The following is a 15,697-nucleotide window of genomic DNA, read 5'->3' as shown; positions in this document are numbered from 1 at the left end:
GGACACAGATCCAATCCCTGGTCTGGGAAGATCCCACATGCTGCAGAGCAACTAAGCCCATGTGCCACAACTACTGAGCCTGCGCTCTAGAGCCCATGAGCCACAACTACTGAGGCTGACTGCCACAAATACTGAAGCCCGTGTGCCTAGAGCCAATGCTCTGCAACAAGAGAAGCCACTGCAATGAGAAGCCCATGCACCACAACAAAGAGTAGCCCCTGCTCACCGCAACTAGAGAAAGCCAATACTGAACAACAAAGACCCAGCACAGCCCAAAATAAATTAATTAATTAATTTTAAAAAACAATACTCATAAAGAGCATAAAATATGAAGTACTTTGGGATAAATATGATGTGCAAGACCTATACACTGAATACAACAAAACACTGCTGGATGAATTAAAGAAAAATTCATTAAATGAAGAGAGATCTTGTTCATGGGTTAAATTCAGTATTAAGATGTCAACTCTCCCCAAATTCAACTATACGTTTAAGGTATTCCAAATCAAAATCTCTCTAGGATTTTATGTAGAAATTGACAAGCTGGGTCTAAAATTCGTATGAAAATATAAATGCAAAGGACCTAGAATAGTCAAAACATCAGTATTATGAAGCTATAATAAACAAGACAGTGTGGTACTGGCATAAAGATGAGACAGATTAAAAGAATGTAATGTAAAGTACAGAAATAGATCCACACATAAATGGGCAACTGATTTTCAACAAAGGCAGTTCAGTGGAGAAAGAAGAGCCTTTTCAACAAACAGTCCTGGAATAACTGGATACTTATATGCAAAAATAATAAACAATAAAAACCTCACACCATGTATAAAAAGTATCTTAAAATGAATCATAGATCTGAACATAAACCTAAAACTATGAATCTTCTAGAGGAAAACACTGGAGAAAAATTTTGTGACTTTGATTTAGGGAAATATTTCTTAGATACAACACTGTGGTATACAAAATTCTAGGATGCATGCCCAGCACAACTACCACTAAGATTTGTGGCCCCTGTTACACACATACCTTCCCCCAGTTATTCAATCAAACTCTTCTTCAAATTCCATTTACTTTCTAATCTATTCCAGTGTGGTTTCTATACTTACTCATCACTCTACTGAAACCACTTTTGCTAAGATCACAGACATCCCTGTTGTTGAATCTCATGACTCCTTTTGTAATTCTCATCCTAGAACCTTTTGATACTGTTTGCAATCGCCTCCTTTTCAAGGTATTCTTCTCCCTTGCTTTACATAAAACCACATTCTCCAGATTTTTCTCCTTTTCAGTCTCTTTTGATGGCTACTTTTACTATGGCCATTCCTTAAATATGAGTGCTCACTCCTCAGGGTTCTGTTCTAAGCTCTTTCCTTACTGCTCTATATGCTCTCCCTGGGTGTTCTCAACTCAAATGTCTTCAATCACAACCCATACATCGATGACTCTAAAATTAATATCTTCATCACAAATTCTCTACATTACACTCACATATATCCAACAACTTTGTAAGTAATTCCAAAGTGACTTCTCACTGGAAAAACTAAATTATCATCACTCCAATTCCATAATTATTTTCCTACAGTGTTACCTTGCTTAGAAAATGGTTGTCTAAGCCAGAAACCAGGAGTCATTACTGAGTCACTGCCTGATCTCTATCCCCCAGCCATGGCTGATGCATCACCAAGTCTTGTGAACTGTAACACCAAAATCTCCCGAATCTATCTTCACTGCCATAACACTAGTCCATGTTTCCATTTTCTTTCATACTGATTGTAGTAACACCTCCCTAAATGATAGTGCACCTCTCCTCTTCTCCTTCCACTCCACTCTGCCCCGCTACCTGCACAGAGCTGTAAGAGTGAACTTTGAAAACATACCTGGTTGTGCTATTTCCCTAACTTAAGAGTCTCATGCTCTACCGACTGAGCTAGCCGGGCACCCTATTTCCCTAACTTAACACCATTCAATGGTTTCTCACTGCAAACAGTACTGAGTCTAATATATGGCTTTACAGTCCTTATTGTTTAGCTTCGGCTTCCCTCCTAAGTTTTACCTACTATTACTACTCCTACCTTCAAGCTCTCTGCTCCAAGAGTGAATTTTCAGTTCCTAAAGATCCTGTGCTCGCTCTCTACACCTTTTCACTTACTGTTCCTTCTACACAATCACATTCATTCTTCCTTTCTTCTCTTGGCTAACTAGTACTTATCCTTCATGTCTCATCTATATGTTAAGCCTTCCCTGAGATCCAGGCTGAGACGTTTTTCCTCTCTGTTTACATACTACACTGAACTTCTATCTTAGCATTGATCACAACATATTTGAACTTATTTACTTGTCTATATTCTACTATACACTATAAGCTCCAAGATGGCATGAATCATGCCCTTGTTTACCATCAAACCACTAGAGCTTGGCAAAAATATCTGACACATAGTAGACGCTTAATAAAAAATTTCTGGTGAAACATAGGAGCACCTCAATACATAAGGCAAAGGCTAACAGTTATAAAAGAGGAAACTGACAGTAATACAGTAATAGTGGGGGACATTAACACCTCACTTACACCAATGGACAGATCACCCAGACAGAGAATTAATAAGGAAACACAAGCTTTAAGTAACACAATAGGCCAGATAGATTTAGTTGATATTTACAAGACATTTGATCCAAAAACAGCAGGTTACACATTCTTCTCAAGTGCACATGGAACATTCTCCAGGATAGACCACATCTTGGGTCACAAATCAAGCACTGGTAAATTTAAGAAAACTAAAATCATATCAAGCATCTTTTCTGACCACAACCCTATGAGATTAGAAATGAATTAGAGGGAAAAAAAATGTAAAAAACACAAACACATGGAGGCTAAACAATACATTACTAAATAACCAAGAGATCACTGAAAAAATCAAAGAAGAAATCAAAAAATACCTAGAGATAAATGACAATGAAAACATGACAATCCAAAACCTATGGGATGCAGCAAAAGCGGCTCTAAGAGGGAAGTTTATAGCAATACAATGCTACCTCAAGAAACAAGAAAAATCTCAAATAAACAACCTAACCTTATACCTAAAGGAACTAGAGAAAGAAGAACAAACAAAACCCAAGGTTAGTAGAAGGAATGAAATCATAAAGGGCAGAGCAGAAATAAATGAAATAGAAACAAAGAAAAAAAATAGCAAAGATCAATAAAACTAAAAGCTGGTTCTTTGAGAAGATAAACAAAATTGATAAACCCTTAGCCAGACTCATCAAGAAAAAGAGGGAAAGGACTCAAATCAATAAAATTAGAGATGAAAAAGGAGAAGTTAGAATGGACACTGCAGAAATACAAAGCATCATAAGAGACCACTACAAGCAACTCTATGCCCATAATATGGACAACCTGGAAGAAATGGAGAGATTCTTACAAAGGTATAACCTTCCAAGACTGAACCAGAAATAAATAGAAAATATGAACAGACCAATCACAAGTAATGAAATTGAAACTGTGATTAAAAATCTTCCAACAAACGAAAGTTCAGGTCCAGATGGCTTCATAGGTGAATTCTATCAAACATTTAGAGAAGAGCTAACACCCATCCTACTCAAACTCTTCCAAAAAACTGCAGAGGAAGGAACACTCCCAAACTCATTCTACGAGGCCACCTACACCCCGATACCAAACAATGATACTACAAAAAAAGAAAATTATAGACCAATATCACTGATGAATATAGATGCAAAAATCCTCGACAAAATACTAGCAAACAGAATCCAACAACACATTAAAAGGATCAGACACCATGATCAAGTGGGATTTATCCCAGGGATGCAAGGACTCTTCAATATATGCAAATCAATCAATGATACACCATATTAACAAACTGAAGAATAAAAACCAAATGATCATCTCCAGAGATGCAGAAAAAGCTTTTCACAAAATTCAACACCCATTTATGATAAAAACTCCCCAGAAAGTGGGCACAGAGGGAACCAACCTCAACATCATAAAGGCCATATATGACAAACCCACAGCCAACATTATTCTCAAGGGTGAAAAACTGAAAGCATTTCCTCTAAGATCAGGAACAAGACAAGGATGTCCACTCTCACCACTATTATTCAACATAGTTTTGGAAGTCCTAACCATGGCAATCAGAGAAGAAAAAGCAATAAAAGGAATACAAATTGGAAAAGAAGAAGTAAAACTGTCACTGTTTGCAGATGACATGATACTATACATAGAGAATCCTAAAGATGCCATCAGAAAACTACTAGAGCTAATCAATGAATTTGGTAAAGATGCAGGATACAAAATTACTGCACAGAAAACTCTTGCACTCCTATACACTAAAAATGAAATATCAGAAAGAGAAATTAAGGAAATAATCCAGTTCACCACTGCAACAAAAAGAATAAAATACCTAGGAGTAAACCTACCTAAGGAGGTAAAAGAATTGTACTCAGAAAACTGTAAGACACTGATGAAAGAAATCAAAGATGATACAAACAGATGGAGAGATATGCCATGTTCCTCGATTGGAAGAATCAATATTGTGAAAATGACTATACTACCTAAAGTAATCTACAGATTCAATACACTCCCTGTTAAATTACCAATGGCATTTTTTTTTTACAGAACTAGAACAAAAAATCTTAAAACTTGTATGGAGACACAAAAAACCCCGAAGAGCCAAAGTGGTCTTGAGGGAAAAAAACGGAGCTGGAGGAATCAGACTCCCTGACTTCAGACTATACTACAAAGCTACAGTAATCAAGACAGTATGGTACTGGCACAAAAACAGAAATATAGATCAATGGAACAGGATACAAAGCCCAGAAATAAACCCATGCACCTACGGTCAACTAATCTATGACAAAGGAGACAAGGATATACAATGGAGAAAAGACAGTCACTTCAATAAGTGGTGCTGGGAAAACTGGACGGCTACATGTAAAAGAATGAAATTAGAACACTCCCTAACACCATACATAAAAATAAACTCAAAGTGGATTAAATACCTAAATGTAACACTGGACACTATAAAACTCTTCAAGGAAAACATAGGAAGAACACTCTTTGACATAAATCACAGCAAAATCTTTTTTGACCCACCTCCTAGCGAAATGGGGATAAAAACAAAAATAAACACATGGGACCTAATGAAACTTCAAAGCTTTTGCACAGCAAAGGAAACCATAAACAAGAGGAAAAGACAACCCTCCGAATGGGGGAAAATATTTGCAAATGAAGCAACGGACAAATCTCCAAAATTTACAAGCAGCTCATGCAGCTCAATATCAGAGAAAACAAACAACCCAATCCAAAATGGGCAGAAGACCTAAATAGACATCTCTCCAAAGAAGACATACAGATTGCCAAGAGGCACATTAAAAGCTGCTCAACATCACTAATTATTAGAGAAATGCAAATCAAAACTACAATAAGGTATCACCTCACAGAATGGGTATCATCAGAAAATCTACAAACGATAAATGTTAGAGAGGGTGTGGAGAAAAGGGAATCCTCTTGCACTGTTGGTGGGAAGGTAAATTGATACAGCCACTATGGAGAACAGTATGGGGGTTCCTTACAAAAATAAAAATAGAACTACCATACGACCCAGCAATCCCATTACTGGGCATATTCCCAGAGAAAACCATAATTCAAAAAGACACATGCACCCCAATGTTCATTGCAGCTCTATTTCCAATAGCCAGGTCATGGAAGCAACCTAAATGCCCGTCGACAGATGAATGAATAAAGAAGAAGTGGTACATATATACAATGGAGTATTACTCAGCCATAAGAAGGAACGAAATTGGGTCATTTGTAGAGACGTGGATGGACCTAGACACTGTCATACACAGTGAAGTCAGAAAGAGAAAAACAAATATTGCATATTAATGCATATATGTTGAACTTAGAAAAATGGTACAGATGAACCAGTTTGCAAGGCAGAAATAGAGACACAGATGTAGAGAACAAATGTATGGACACCAAGGGGGGAAAGTAGCGGGGGGGGGGGGGGGGGGGGGTGGTGGTGGTGGGATGAATTGGGAGATTGGGATTGACATATATACACTAATAAGCACCTGCTGTATAAAAAAATAAATTAAAATTCCAAAAGAAAAGTACTTTTGGCCAGGCACTATTTAAATCATTAAAGATTAGAAACAACTTAGATCATCAATCTACTGGAAAATGGTTAAGAAAATTATGATAATATATGTATGAATACTTAACAAAATGGGAAAATACTTATGTTAAGTCATAAAAAAATTGATAATTATAGATAAAACAATTTCGATAACAAGTATATGTGTGGAAAAAGTTTGAACAGAAAAACATAAAATGTGCATAGTGGTTACTCCTGAGTAATGATAGTTTATTTTCTATGCTTTTGATGATGTGCATTTATAATGGGGATGATAAAACTGGCTTCATAAGTGATAATAATTAATAAAGAATTGTTCAATTCAAATAAATTAATTAATTAAAATTTTCTGGTGAAAGTAAAGGGGGGAGAAGAGGAGGGGGAAAGGAAGGAAAAGTCTGAAGAGTCAGTCCAGAAGAGTTACTCTCTTGTTGACTGTTCATTGGGTTCAATTAGTTCAGAAGACAATCTGGAATTTGCTTGAAATAAAAAGTTTGTTTTTAGGAAATCCCTGGCAGTCCAGTGGTTAGGACTCTGCACTCTCACTGCCATGGGCCCGGGTTCAATCCCTGATCGAGGAACTAAGATCCCACAAGCTGCGTGGCACATCCAAAAATAAAAAATAAAAACTTTGTTTCTAAACTCTTCCTACTGAGGTAATAAGTAAGAGCTCTGCACACTCAAACTCTTACCTCTACAACCCCTAATTCCTGAACACAAAATAAGTTCTGCCATCAGCCTGGCATTTCCCAAGTGTGCCAAAGTAATGTATTTTAGAATCCTCAATATCAATTAAAAGTTGTGATTTTCTTGGAAGAAAGTCAAGAGCTTACTACTAGCAGTACAGTTAATCCCATACTGCATGGAAGCATAGGGAACATCACTAATTCCTCAGATATCATATGTTACTTACAGGAGATTTTTTTTTTTAAAGCACAACTCCAATTTTACCCTAATCAACTTATTGCACTTTTCAGATGTTTTTTTAAATTTTTGTTTGCCTTATATAAAATGTGTTTATGAGTCTCACAGGGTAATTTTATGTTGTTTAAAATATTTTCTTCAACCTATTTTTAAAATTTAACACCATTAATTCCATTACAAGGATTCTTATTAAAGGCACTAAGTGGAAAACATGTTTATCCCAATTCATAAACTAATAATCAATTTTCCACTCTTCTCTCAAATCATTTTCCAGTGTGTATTGCTGAGCTTTTTCATTATAATTGATTCTATACAGCCTTTCTTCAGATATTTAATCCAGATTATTTGTGACCTTGGACTCCATTCTCAGTAATGCATTTCATTCCAGAGGTTTCCATTTTCTTGGGTACATGTTGAGATTACTTTTCAGAGTCCAAGCTGGATTATAAACCTGAGTAACTCCAGGCAGGCAATACTGTAAGTGTCGCATAGCTCCCCAATTAACATCACAAAACATATATATTGCTGCTCCTTACTATATTATCTCAAAATCCTACAGAGCCTCTATTAAAGACCTGAGGGAAGAATGAAAAAAGCAATGTTTGCTACTTCAGGCTCTTAAGAATAAAGCGATATCTATAGAAAGCCAACCCCAAGTGACTGAAAAGGGTGAAAATCCTGTTAAATCACTACTTTGATTTATTAATTTGTCCACAGGACTCAAATAATCAGTTTCACTGAACTCTATAATTGAACTGACCAATTTTTTACAGAAAGTACAGGCAGTAATACTGCAAGATTTTTTCAACTACTGTAATGAATTGTTTCTGAGTAATGAAGCAATCTCCAGATAGTTGATCTGATTGAGTAGTCCAGACAATCCAACAATATCCATTGTGAACACATTCTTTTAGGCAGAATTGGGTAGATAGGATTTATATATCTTTTTGTATCCAACTAGATAATACACATACACATTGGTTGTATCTAGAAGGCTTTCCACTCTTCAAGAAGTAGTCATTGCTGATTTTGCTCTGTCCCATCCCAACCTATCACAGTCACTGCTTTTCTATCTGACCTAGCTTCTTATTTTTGTTTGTTTTAAGTTTTCCCCCGAAGAATAATATATTGACTTGGGCACATCAACATATTTCATTAACAGTGTCCAAGTACTGCTGGGAATTAGTAATTCTAACTGTCCTATGAAATTATGAGGATTTATACATAGGTAGTGTGGTGGCGCATCGAGAGTTATACCTAAACTCAAATCTAGATTGGCCACTTAACAACTGTAACATTTTGAGCAAGTTACTTAGTCTTCCCAAAATCCATATTCCTCATCTTTAAAATGAGAATAATAATGATTTCATAGAGTTGCTGTGAGAATTAAATATAAGCATAGGGCATATGGAAAGTGATCAGAAACTCATGGCTCCTTCCCCTCCTGCTTTTTAAACTTTACTTAGATTTGGAGTTTTCCAAGCACTTTACAAAGTAGCATAAGTCTTTTGCTTTCCTCTAGACAATATAAATGGTGTTTTCTCACTGTATGTAACTAACACACTGGCTACATTTGATACTGAGTCCTAACACATTGAAGTATACATCCAATGTAGTTTTATTATTTGTTGAGATTCCACTAGTTAGGCATTTCTCTTGCTCCTTGTAGCTCCTGTCATTTCCTTTCACATTGAATGGTTCTGGTAGGATTGATGTTCTCCTGCAGTTCCAATCACCATGAAGGAGCAACTTAGAAAGTCTAATAAATAAACAACCAATCAGCCATGCTCCTTTAGTTTTCATTCCTCTAAATCCAGACAGTAGCAGTAATTGAAATCTCCTAAATGCTAGAGCAAGGAAAAATATGAGAATATTTCTGTGGCAATGTACTCAATTCTACAATTGTATAGTCACGAGTAAAAATCTCTAGGTCTCACAGTAAACTAGTCTCTATATAAAGGCTTTGACAATTCAATGTTGTGAATGGGCCCACAAAATTACAATTCCTATGCAAGTACAGGAATATAGGACATGCATGGGTTTTGACATCCAAGGGCAGGGATTATTGTTGGGAGACAATTATCCATGGGTTTCTTACATGTCTGCATATCTTCTGATCAGAATATTGGGAGTTTTTGTACCAGACTCTCTTCTCAAGGATGTTTGTATAGCAAACAACTTTGGAAGATGGAGAAAGTGTCTTCCTCCAAGGCAAAGGACAGAGTTGTTTGCTGTTCTTCCAGTGCAAATGGTGGGGAGTTTAAAATACTGGGGTTTCCATACCGTATGCTAACACATATATATGGAATTTAAGAAAAAAAAATGTCATGAAGAACCTAGGGGTAAGACAGGAATAAAGACACAGACCTACTAGAGAATGGACTTGAGGATATGGGGAGGGAGTAGGGTAAGCTGGGACGAAGTGAGAGAGTGGCATGGACATATATACACTACCAAACGTAAAATAGATAGCTAGTGGGAAGCAGCCGCATAGCACAGGGAGCTCAGCTCGGTGCTTTGTGACCACCTAGAGGGGTGGGATAGGGAGGGTGGGAGGGAGGGAGACGCAAGAGGGAAGAGATAAAAAAATAATAAAATATTGGGGTTTCCTAAGCTTGGGTCTTCTCAGCTGTGAAGCATGCCCACTACACGTGCAGCATCCGCTTGAGCCATTTCACATTACTCCTATGTTGACTGAAGGGCAATAGGAACAGATATAAATACGATCATGCTGCCATGAATAATAAAGTCCTTTGTCCCTGACCCAGGAATTTCACATTTTCTTTCAGCCTCCATGAAACTGGTAGACTAATTTGTTAGCGTGCAAGTAGGGTGAAACCTCAGACCTTGCACAGATCTTGGCAATTATGACATTGAACATTCATAGAACTTCTACAAACCTCTATTCCTTTATTTGCATAAGATAAATGATAATCATAATACATGCATCTAACTTATGAAGTTATTAATAAGGTTTACATTAGATAATAGTTTTGAAAGTTATCTGTAAACTGTACAGCACTGCACGTATTACATAATAATCATCACTGCCATCTCATTTTCACTATTATTAAAAACATTTCAATTTCTTTGGCCCCTGACTCATTTCTCACTCCCCCATAGCCACTGAATAACTTAATTTACTACTGGAGTTTTTTTTCTTTTAGTTACTCATTATTACTCTCTTACCTTAATTATTCCAATAGCCTCCAAAATATTTTCCCCACCTCCATTTTTGAGCCTTGAAATTCATTCTCTACTGTACAATCAGATGAGCTTTACAAAACATGAACCTGATCATGTCCCTTTCCTAAATTTTCAATGGTTTCCCATTACTCTAAGAATAAGGCTCAAACTCACAGATTAGCTTACAAGATCCTTCATGATCTGGTCTCTGCTTCTCTCTGGAGGTTCATATCTATTCATGCCAGAGCATTATGCATATTGTATTGAATTCCTGTTGTATTGAACTCCTTTCAGTTCCTTAAAAGTGTCATCTTCTTTTTCATCTCTGGGCCTTACATATACTGTTGCATCTGCCCTGAACTATTTCCCATCTTCCCAGCCCCTTTTCACTCATCTAACGCTGCTATTTCTTTAGGCTTCAACCTAGAAGGAGAAAAAAGTGTTGGAGAGTGTACTCTTAAATAAATAACACACATAGACATACACACACATACACACACACACTCCTCCATATAGAATGTATTGCTCTGGATGCATGCTATTTGTTCCTTGCTCTCTGATAGTGGTGACTTCAATCTTCGCCAACAAATGTTTGTTTTTTTTTTTCTGAGCTCATAGATACAGAGAACAGATTGGTGGTTGCCGAAGGCAGGGGACGAGAGGTGGGCAAAATGGATGAAGGAGGTCAAAAGGTGCAAACTTCCAGTTATAAAAGAAATAAGTCATGGGGATGTAATGAAGAGCATGGTGACTATAGTTAATAATACTATATTGCATATGTGACAGTTGCTGAGAGAGTAGGTCTTAAAAGTTCTCATCACAAGAAAAAAAATTTGTTGACTATGTAACATGATGGATGTTAACTAGACTTATCGTGGTGAATCATTTCACCACATAAAAAAATTGAATCATTATGCTGCACACCTGAAATATAACGTTATATGTTAAGTATACCTCCCTAAAAACAATTTGATTTTTTTCATAGCTGCATCATTGCTATTTAATAATTTTACTATGATTGCACAGGACCAAAACTGCTATCAAGGAGTGTCTAATCTGAAATCATGAATTACACCCCCATTTAGGCGTGCTTGTTGCTCTTTGGGAATCAAAGTAAGAAAACACTATTTTCTTCTTTAAAGCTATTGTTTTTGAAAAGGAAATGCAATAAGCCTATTAGAGTAAGAAAGAGTTCCACAACAAGATTTGCTCTTTGCTGACACTTTCCTAGTGTCTTGATATTGTCCTAAAGTACATCACCCATGACCTCAGCATAAACAAGATTATCTCTCTAGGAATCTTGCCTAAGACCATTCTTATGTAACTCCTGTCCCAACAGATAGGCTTTATTTTCTTTCCTCTGAGCTTTGTACTCAGACCTCAGTTGTTGAGAAAAGACAGAGAAACACTACTCAAAATCTCTGCAGTTCCTGACAACTCCCCTCCAGCTAAATTCTCACTAAGAGAGGCCCTATCAGTGGGTTCCATCACATAAAATGACCAACATTTCTTCAGCCTGGATTGTGGGCTGAGGTTACAAATTGTTTAATGAACCTGAGGATTCAGCACACAGCAAGGAGAAACGTTTGGCTGGCAGATACTAACGCTTCTTACTGAGCAAAAGAAAAATAAAACTTTTTTTTTTCCCAGAGAAGCACGTTCTCAAATCCTAGAACCACACTTGACTACAGATGTACAGAGAACAAAGAATTTATTTAACTTCCACTTCCAAAGCTGTTATGACTCAAAATAATAACAAAGTAATGGAAAAGGAAGAATAGAATTGCAGAACATTCAAGCTATTGATTATTTGCACTAATGATGGGAAGCACTGGTGCAGAAAAAAAAGTAAAAAGAACTACAGATAATCCAATAAATATCCTAGCTAATTCAACTCTGCCAAGCTAGGGGTAAATACTAGGTTAACATAAAATAACCACTCAGATATTTATTTATCACTATGTAAGCTTTTGTTTCACTTACCAAATAGCCACTGAGAAGGTGAACTGAACAAACTATGAGGCAGAAAACAGTACTCAATTAATGATGGGAGAAAATAAAAACCCTGGAAAATCAGAATGTAATGGACTTTATCTGTTCACCAACTAATGTAACAAATACATCCCGGACTACAGAGGGCTGACCTTGTTTTCAGTTCAAACTTTTTGAACTTCAGACCAAATGCCATGGATTAAGCTTGATATGCCATCATTAAACCTACAATGTTCTATTTGGAACGTTTAGAATCCTTCCTGTGTCTCAAAATGAAAGGAAGTTCATGCCCGTATGTTTCTGATTCATTTACAGTGACTCATCAAAATGTACTTCTTCCTCATGACACTTTATACACAAAGCGTTGTTGGATTACTCTGATGAGCCAAATTAGCATTTCCCCCTTGTATAAACAGTAAATACCATTTTTCATGAATAAACAAGTCGTAGATGATATTATTGAGAGATCTTCTCAGGTTTAAGTGATATAGGTAATTTCAAAGAGTGTGATTTGAGGAGTGTGCTACAACTCTGCCTACTACCATCTATTCCATACCTACCAGCATCCAGTCTCACTCAACACTGCTCACTTTTCCTACTGAGCCAGGTATTCTTATCATCAGTCAATAGATTGCTTCATGAGTTAGACCACAATGGCTCTTACTTATATTCCAAAGGCCACTGTTTAAATGGATGACACAGATCACTATACCAAATTTGTATGTTTTTCCTCTTGAGAGGTAAAGAGAGTGCTGCCCTTTGGGAAAGGCAATAGAAGGCTGACTTTTTTTTTTTTTTTTTGCAAGTAAAGTGTTGAAGTGGCCATGAGTATACCAGTAAAAGGAAAGCAAGTAAGATGACAACTATGAAAAACTGGCCAAAATACTGTGAAGATGAAGGCTTCACAGAGTAAGGTAGATGGCTATGGTTGCAATTTTCCAGTTTTCTCTTATTATACATAGCTGCCTCAATAGATTTCAAAGGAAATTTGTATGTGTGCAACCATCAGGGACTCAACTCTTATTCAGATTATTCACAGATTTAATTCTGAAACTGTAGCCTTTATAAACTCCATTTTCATAAATCTGAATATGAGTGCATGGCATTCATTTACTATAAAATACAGAGTCGAATGGAAACTAACTCCATTGCCTCTCAAAGAAATCTCAGCAAAGCTGTCATAATTTACATGATAGTATGCTAATGGGTTCACTGCTTTATTATATTTCCTCAGGACAGAGTAACCTGACAACTGTCTTTTTAAAATTGCTTTTTTCTTTTTTCTGATCACAAAAGTAAAATAAGCACTTAGTGAATTATTCAAACAACAAAAATACAAATGAATAGAAATTGAAATTTCCTTGTAATTCCACCCTCTGATTTGATAGGGTTCAATTTGAACACTCGTGACCATTTACAATATGGCAGATTTCTACAGGTGCACTATGTCATACATATAATTCCCCTAAAAGCTTTCAAGCATGCACTGTGTACTGGTGATGTCTATTAAATGAAGTGAATACACAGCATTTTTTCATTGCTTGAGTACATGATAAATATAGGTCTATATATACAGATCATGTAAGCATATAAACAGAAAATGTTTATATGTGTATACACACACACTTATATACAAACATGCAACTCTTTGTTATAAATAAGCATTTTTAATGAATCCAGACCCTCAGTCAATCAGACATTCTCCTAAACTGCTTCTCTCAGGATTATCATGCCTCTATACTGCATAAACATTCCAACCAGAGGAAAGGAATGACTAGTCTCAATGTTATTTTTACAGGGTATTTAAACATATTGGGTCAAAATTCAACAATAATTCAAAATTAAATAAGTTTCTCCTTATTTTCTGGGATCTACAGCTCTCTTAGACAGGAATAGCATATATGTGTATGTCTGTGTGCATGTATGTGTGTACCTGTGTATAAGGCCAACTGATACAATACAGAGTGTAACATGGTATGCTACTTCTTCCAAAAATAGTTCTGTTAGCGGACATATCACGATACATGTGGACTATAAATACACAACCACTGGTACTATTTAATGGATGACAAAAAAAAATCTTTCCCCCAGTCCATACTGCATTATCCATTTAGATATATTGATTTATAAATGTCTTTTGCATATACTCATTTCCAGTTTCATGCCCTAGAAATTCTGGACATCCCTTGTCAGTCACCATACCGGTTAGAAAAATGTTGGTAATCAAATTGTCAACCACTTACTCTTTTGCTATTTAAATACTGAGCATATAGAAATAAATAAGGTACAGTCCCTGCCTTTAAGGAGAATATGGCCTACTGGGAAGTTAGGTAGATATATAGACCATACAGCTTAATAAGTACCAGGATAGAGGAAAAAGTAGGTGCTATGGGATCACAAAGATGTCATATTAACTCAGACTAGAAATGAAGGGGTTCAGTGAAGACTTACAAAAGGAGATGTGATCATTGAACGAATTCTTGAATTCCAGAAGAGATTTACAGACAAAAGAATATGTGGGGCTTCCCTGGTGAAGCAGTGGTTGAGAGTCCGCCTGCCGATGCAGGGGACACGGGTTTGTGCCCCGGTCCGGGAAGATCCTGTGTGCCACGGAGCGGCTGGGCCCGTGAGCCATGGCCGCTGAACCTGCGCGTCCAGAGCCTGTGCTCCGCAACAGGAGAGGCCGCAACAGTGAGAGGCCCGTGTACCGCAAAAAAATATATATATCTTCGACAACTAAAGATATAAAGAAGGAACCACAATGAGATGGGTAAAAGGGATCAAGGGATCAATCCAAGAAGAAGACATAACAATTGTAAAAATTTATCCACCCAACATAGGAGCACCTCAATACAGAAGGCAAATACTAACAGCCATAAAAAGGGAAATGGACAGTAACACAATCATAGTAGGGGACTTTAACACCTCACTCTCCTCAATGGACAGATCATCCAAAGCTAAAATAAATAAGGAAACACAAGCTTTAAATGATACATTAAACAAGATGGACTTAACTGATATTTATAGGACATTCCATCCAAAACCGACAGAATACACTTTCTTCTCAAGTGCTCATGGAACGTTCTCCAGGATAGATCATATCTTGGGTCACAAATCAAGCACTGGTAAATTTAAGAAAACTGAAATCATATCAAGCATCTTTTCTGACCACAACACTATGAGACTAGGTAACAAATACAGGGGAAAATCAGTAAAAAATACAAATCCATGGAGACTAAACAGTACACTACTAAATAGCCAAGAGATCACTGAGAAATCAAAGAGGAAATTTAAAAATACCTAGAATCAAATGATAATGGAAACATGACGACCCAAAACCTATGGGATGCAGAAAAAGAAGTTGTAAGAGGGAAGTTTATAGCAATACAATCCTACCTTAAGAAACAAGAAAAATCTCAAATAAACAACCTAACCTTATACCTAAA

Source organism: Monodon monoceros, unplaced genomic scaffold (assembly GCF_005190385.1).
Source record: "Monodon monoceros isolate NGI ecotype Baffin Bay Population unplaced genomic scaffold, NGI_Narwhal_1 Super_Scaffold_22, whole genome shotgun sequence".
Classification (NCBI taxonomy): domain Eukaryota; kingdom Metazoa; phylum Chordata; class Mammalia; order Artiodactyla; family Monodontidae; genus Monodon; species Monodon monoceros.
Note: the sequence above shows the minus strand (reverse complement) of the source record.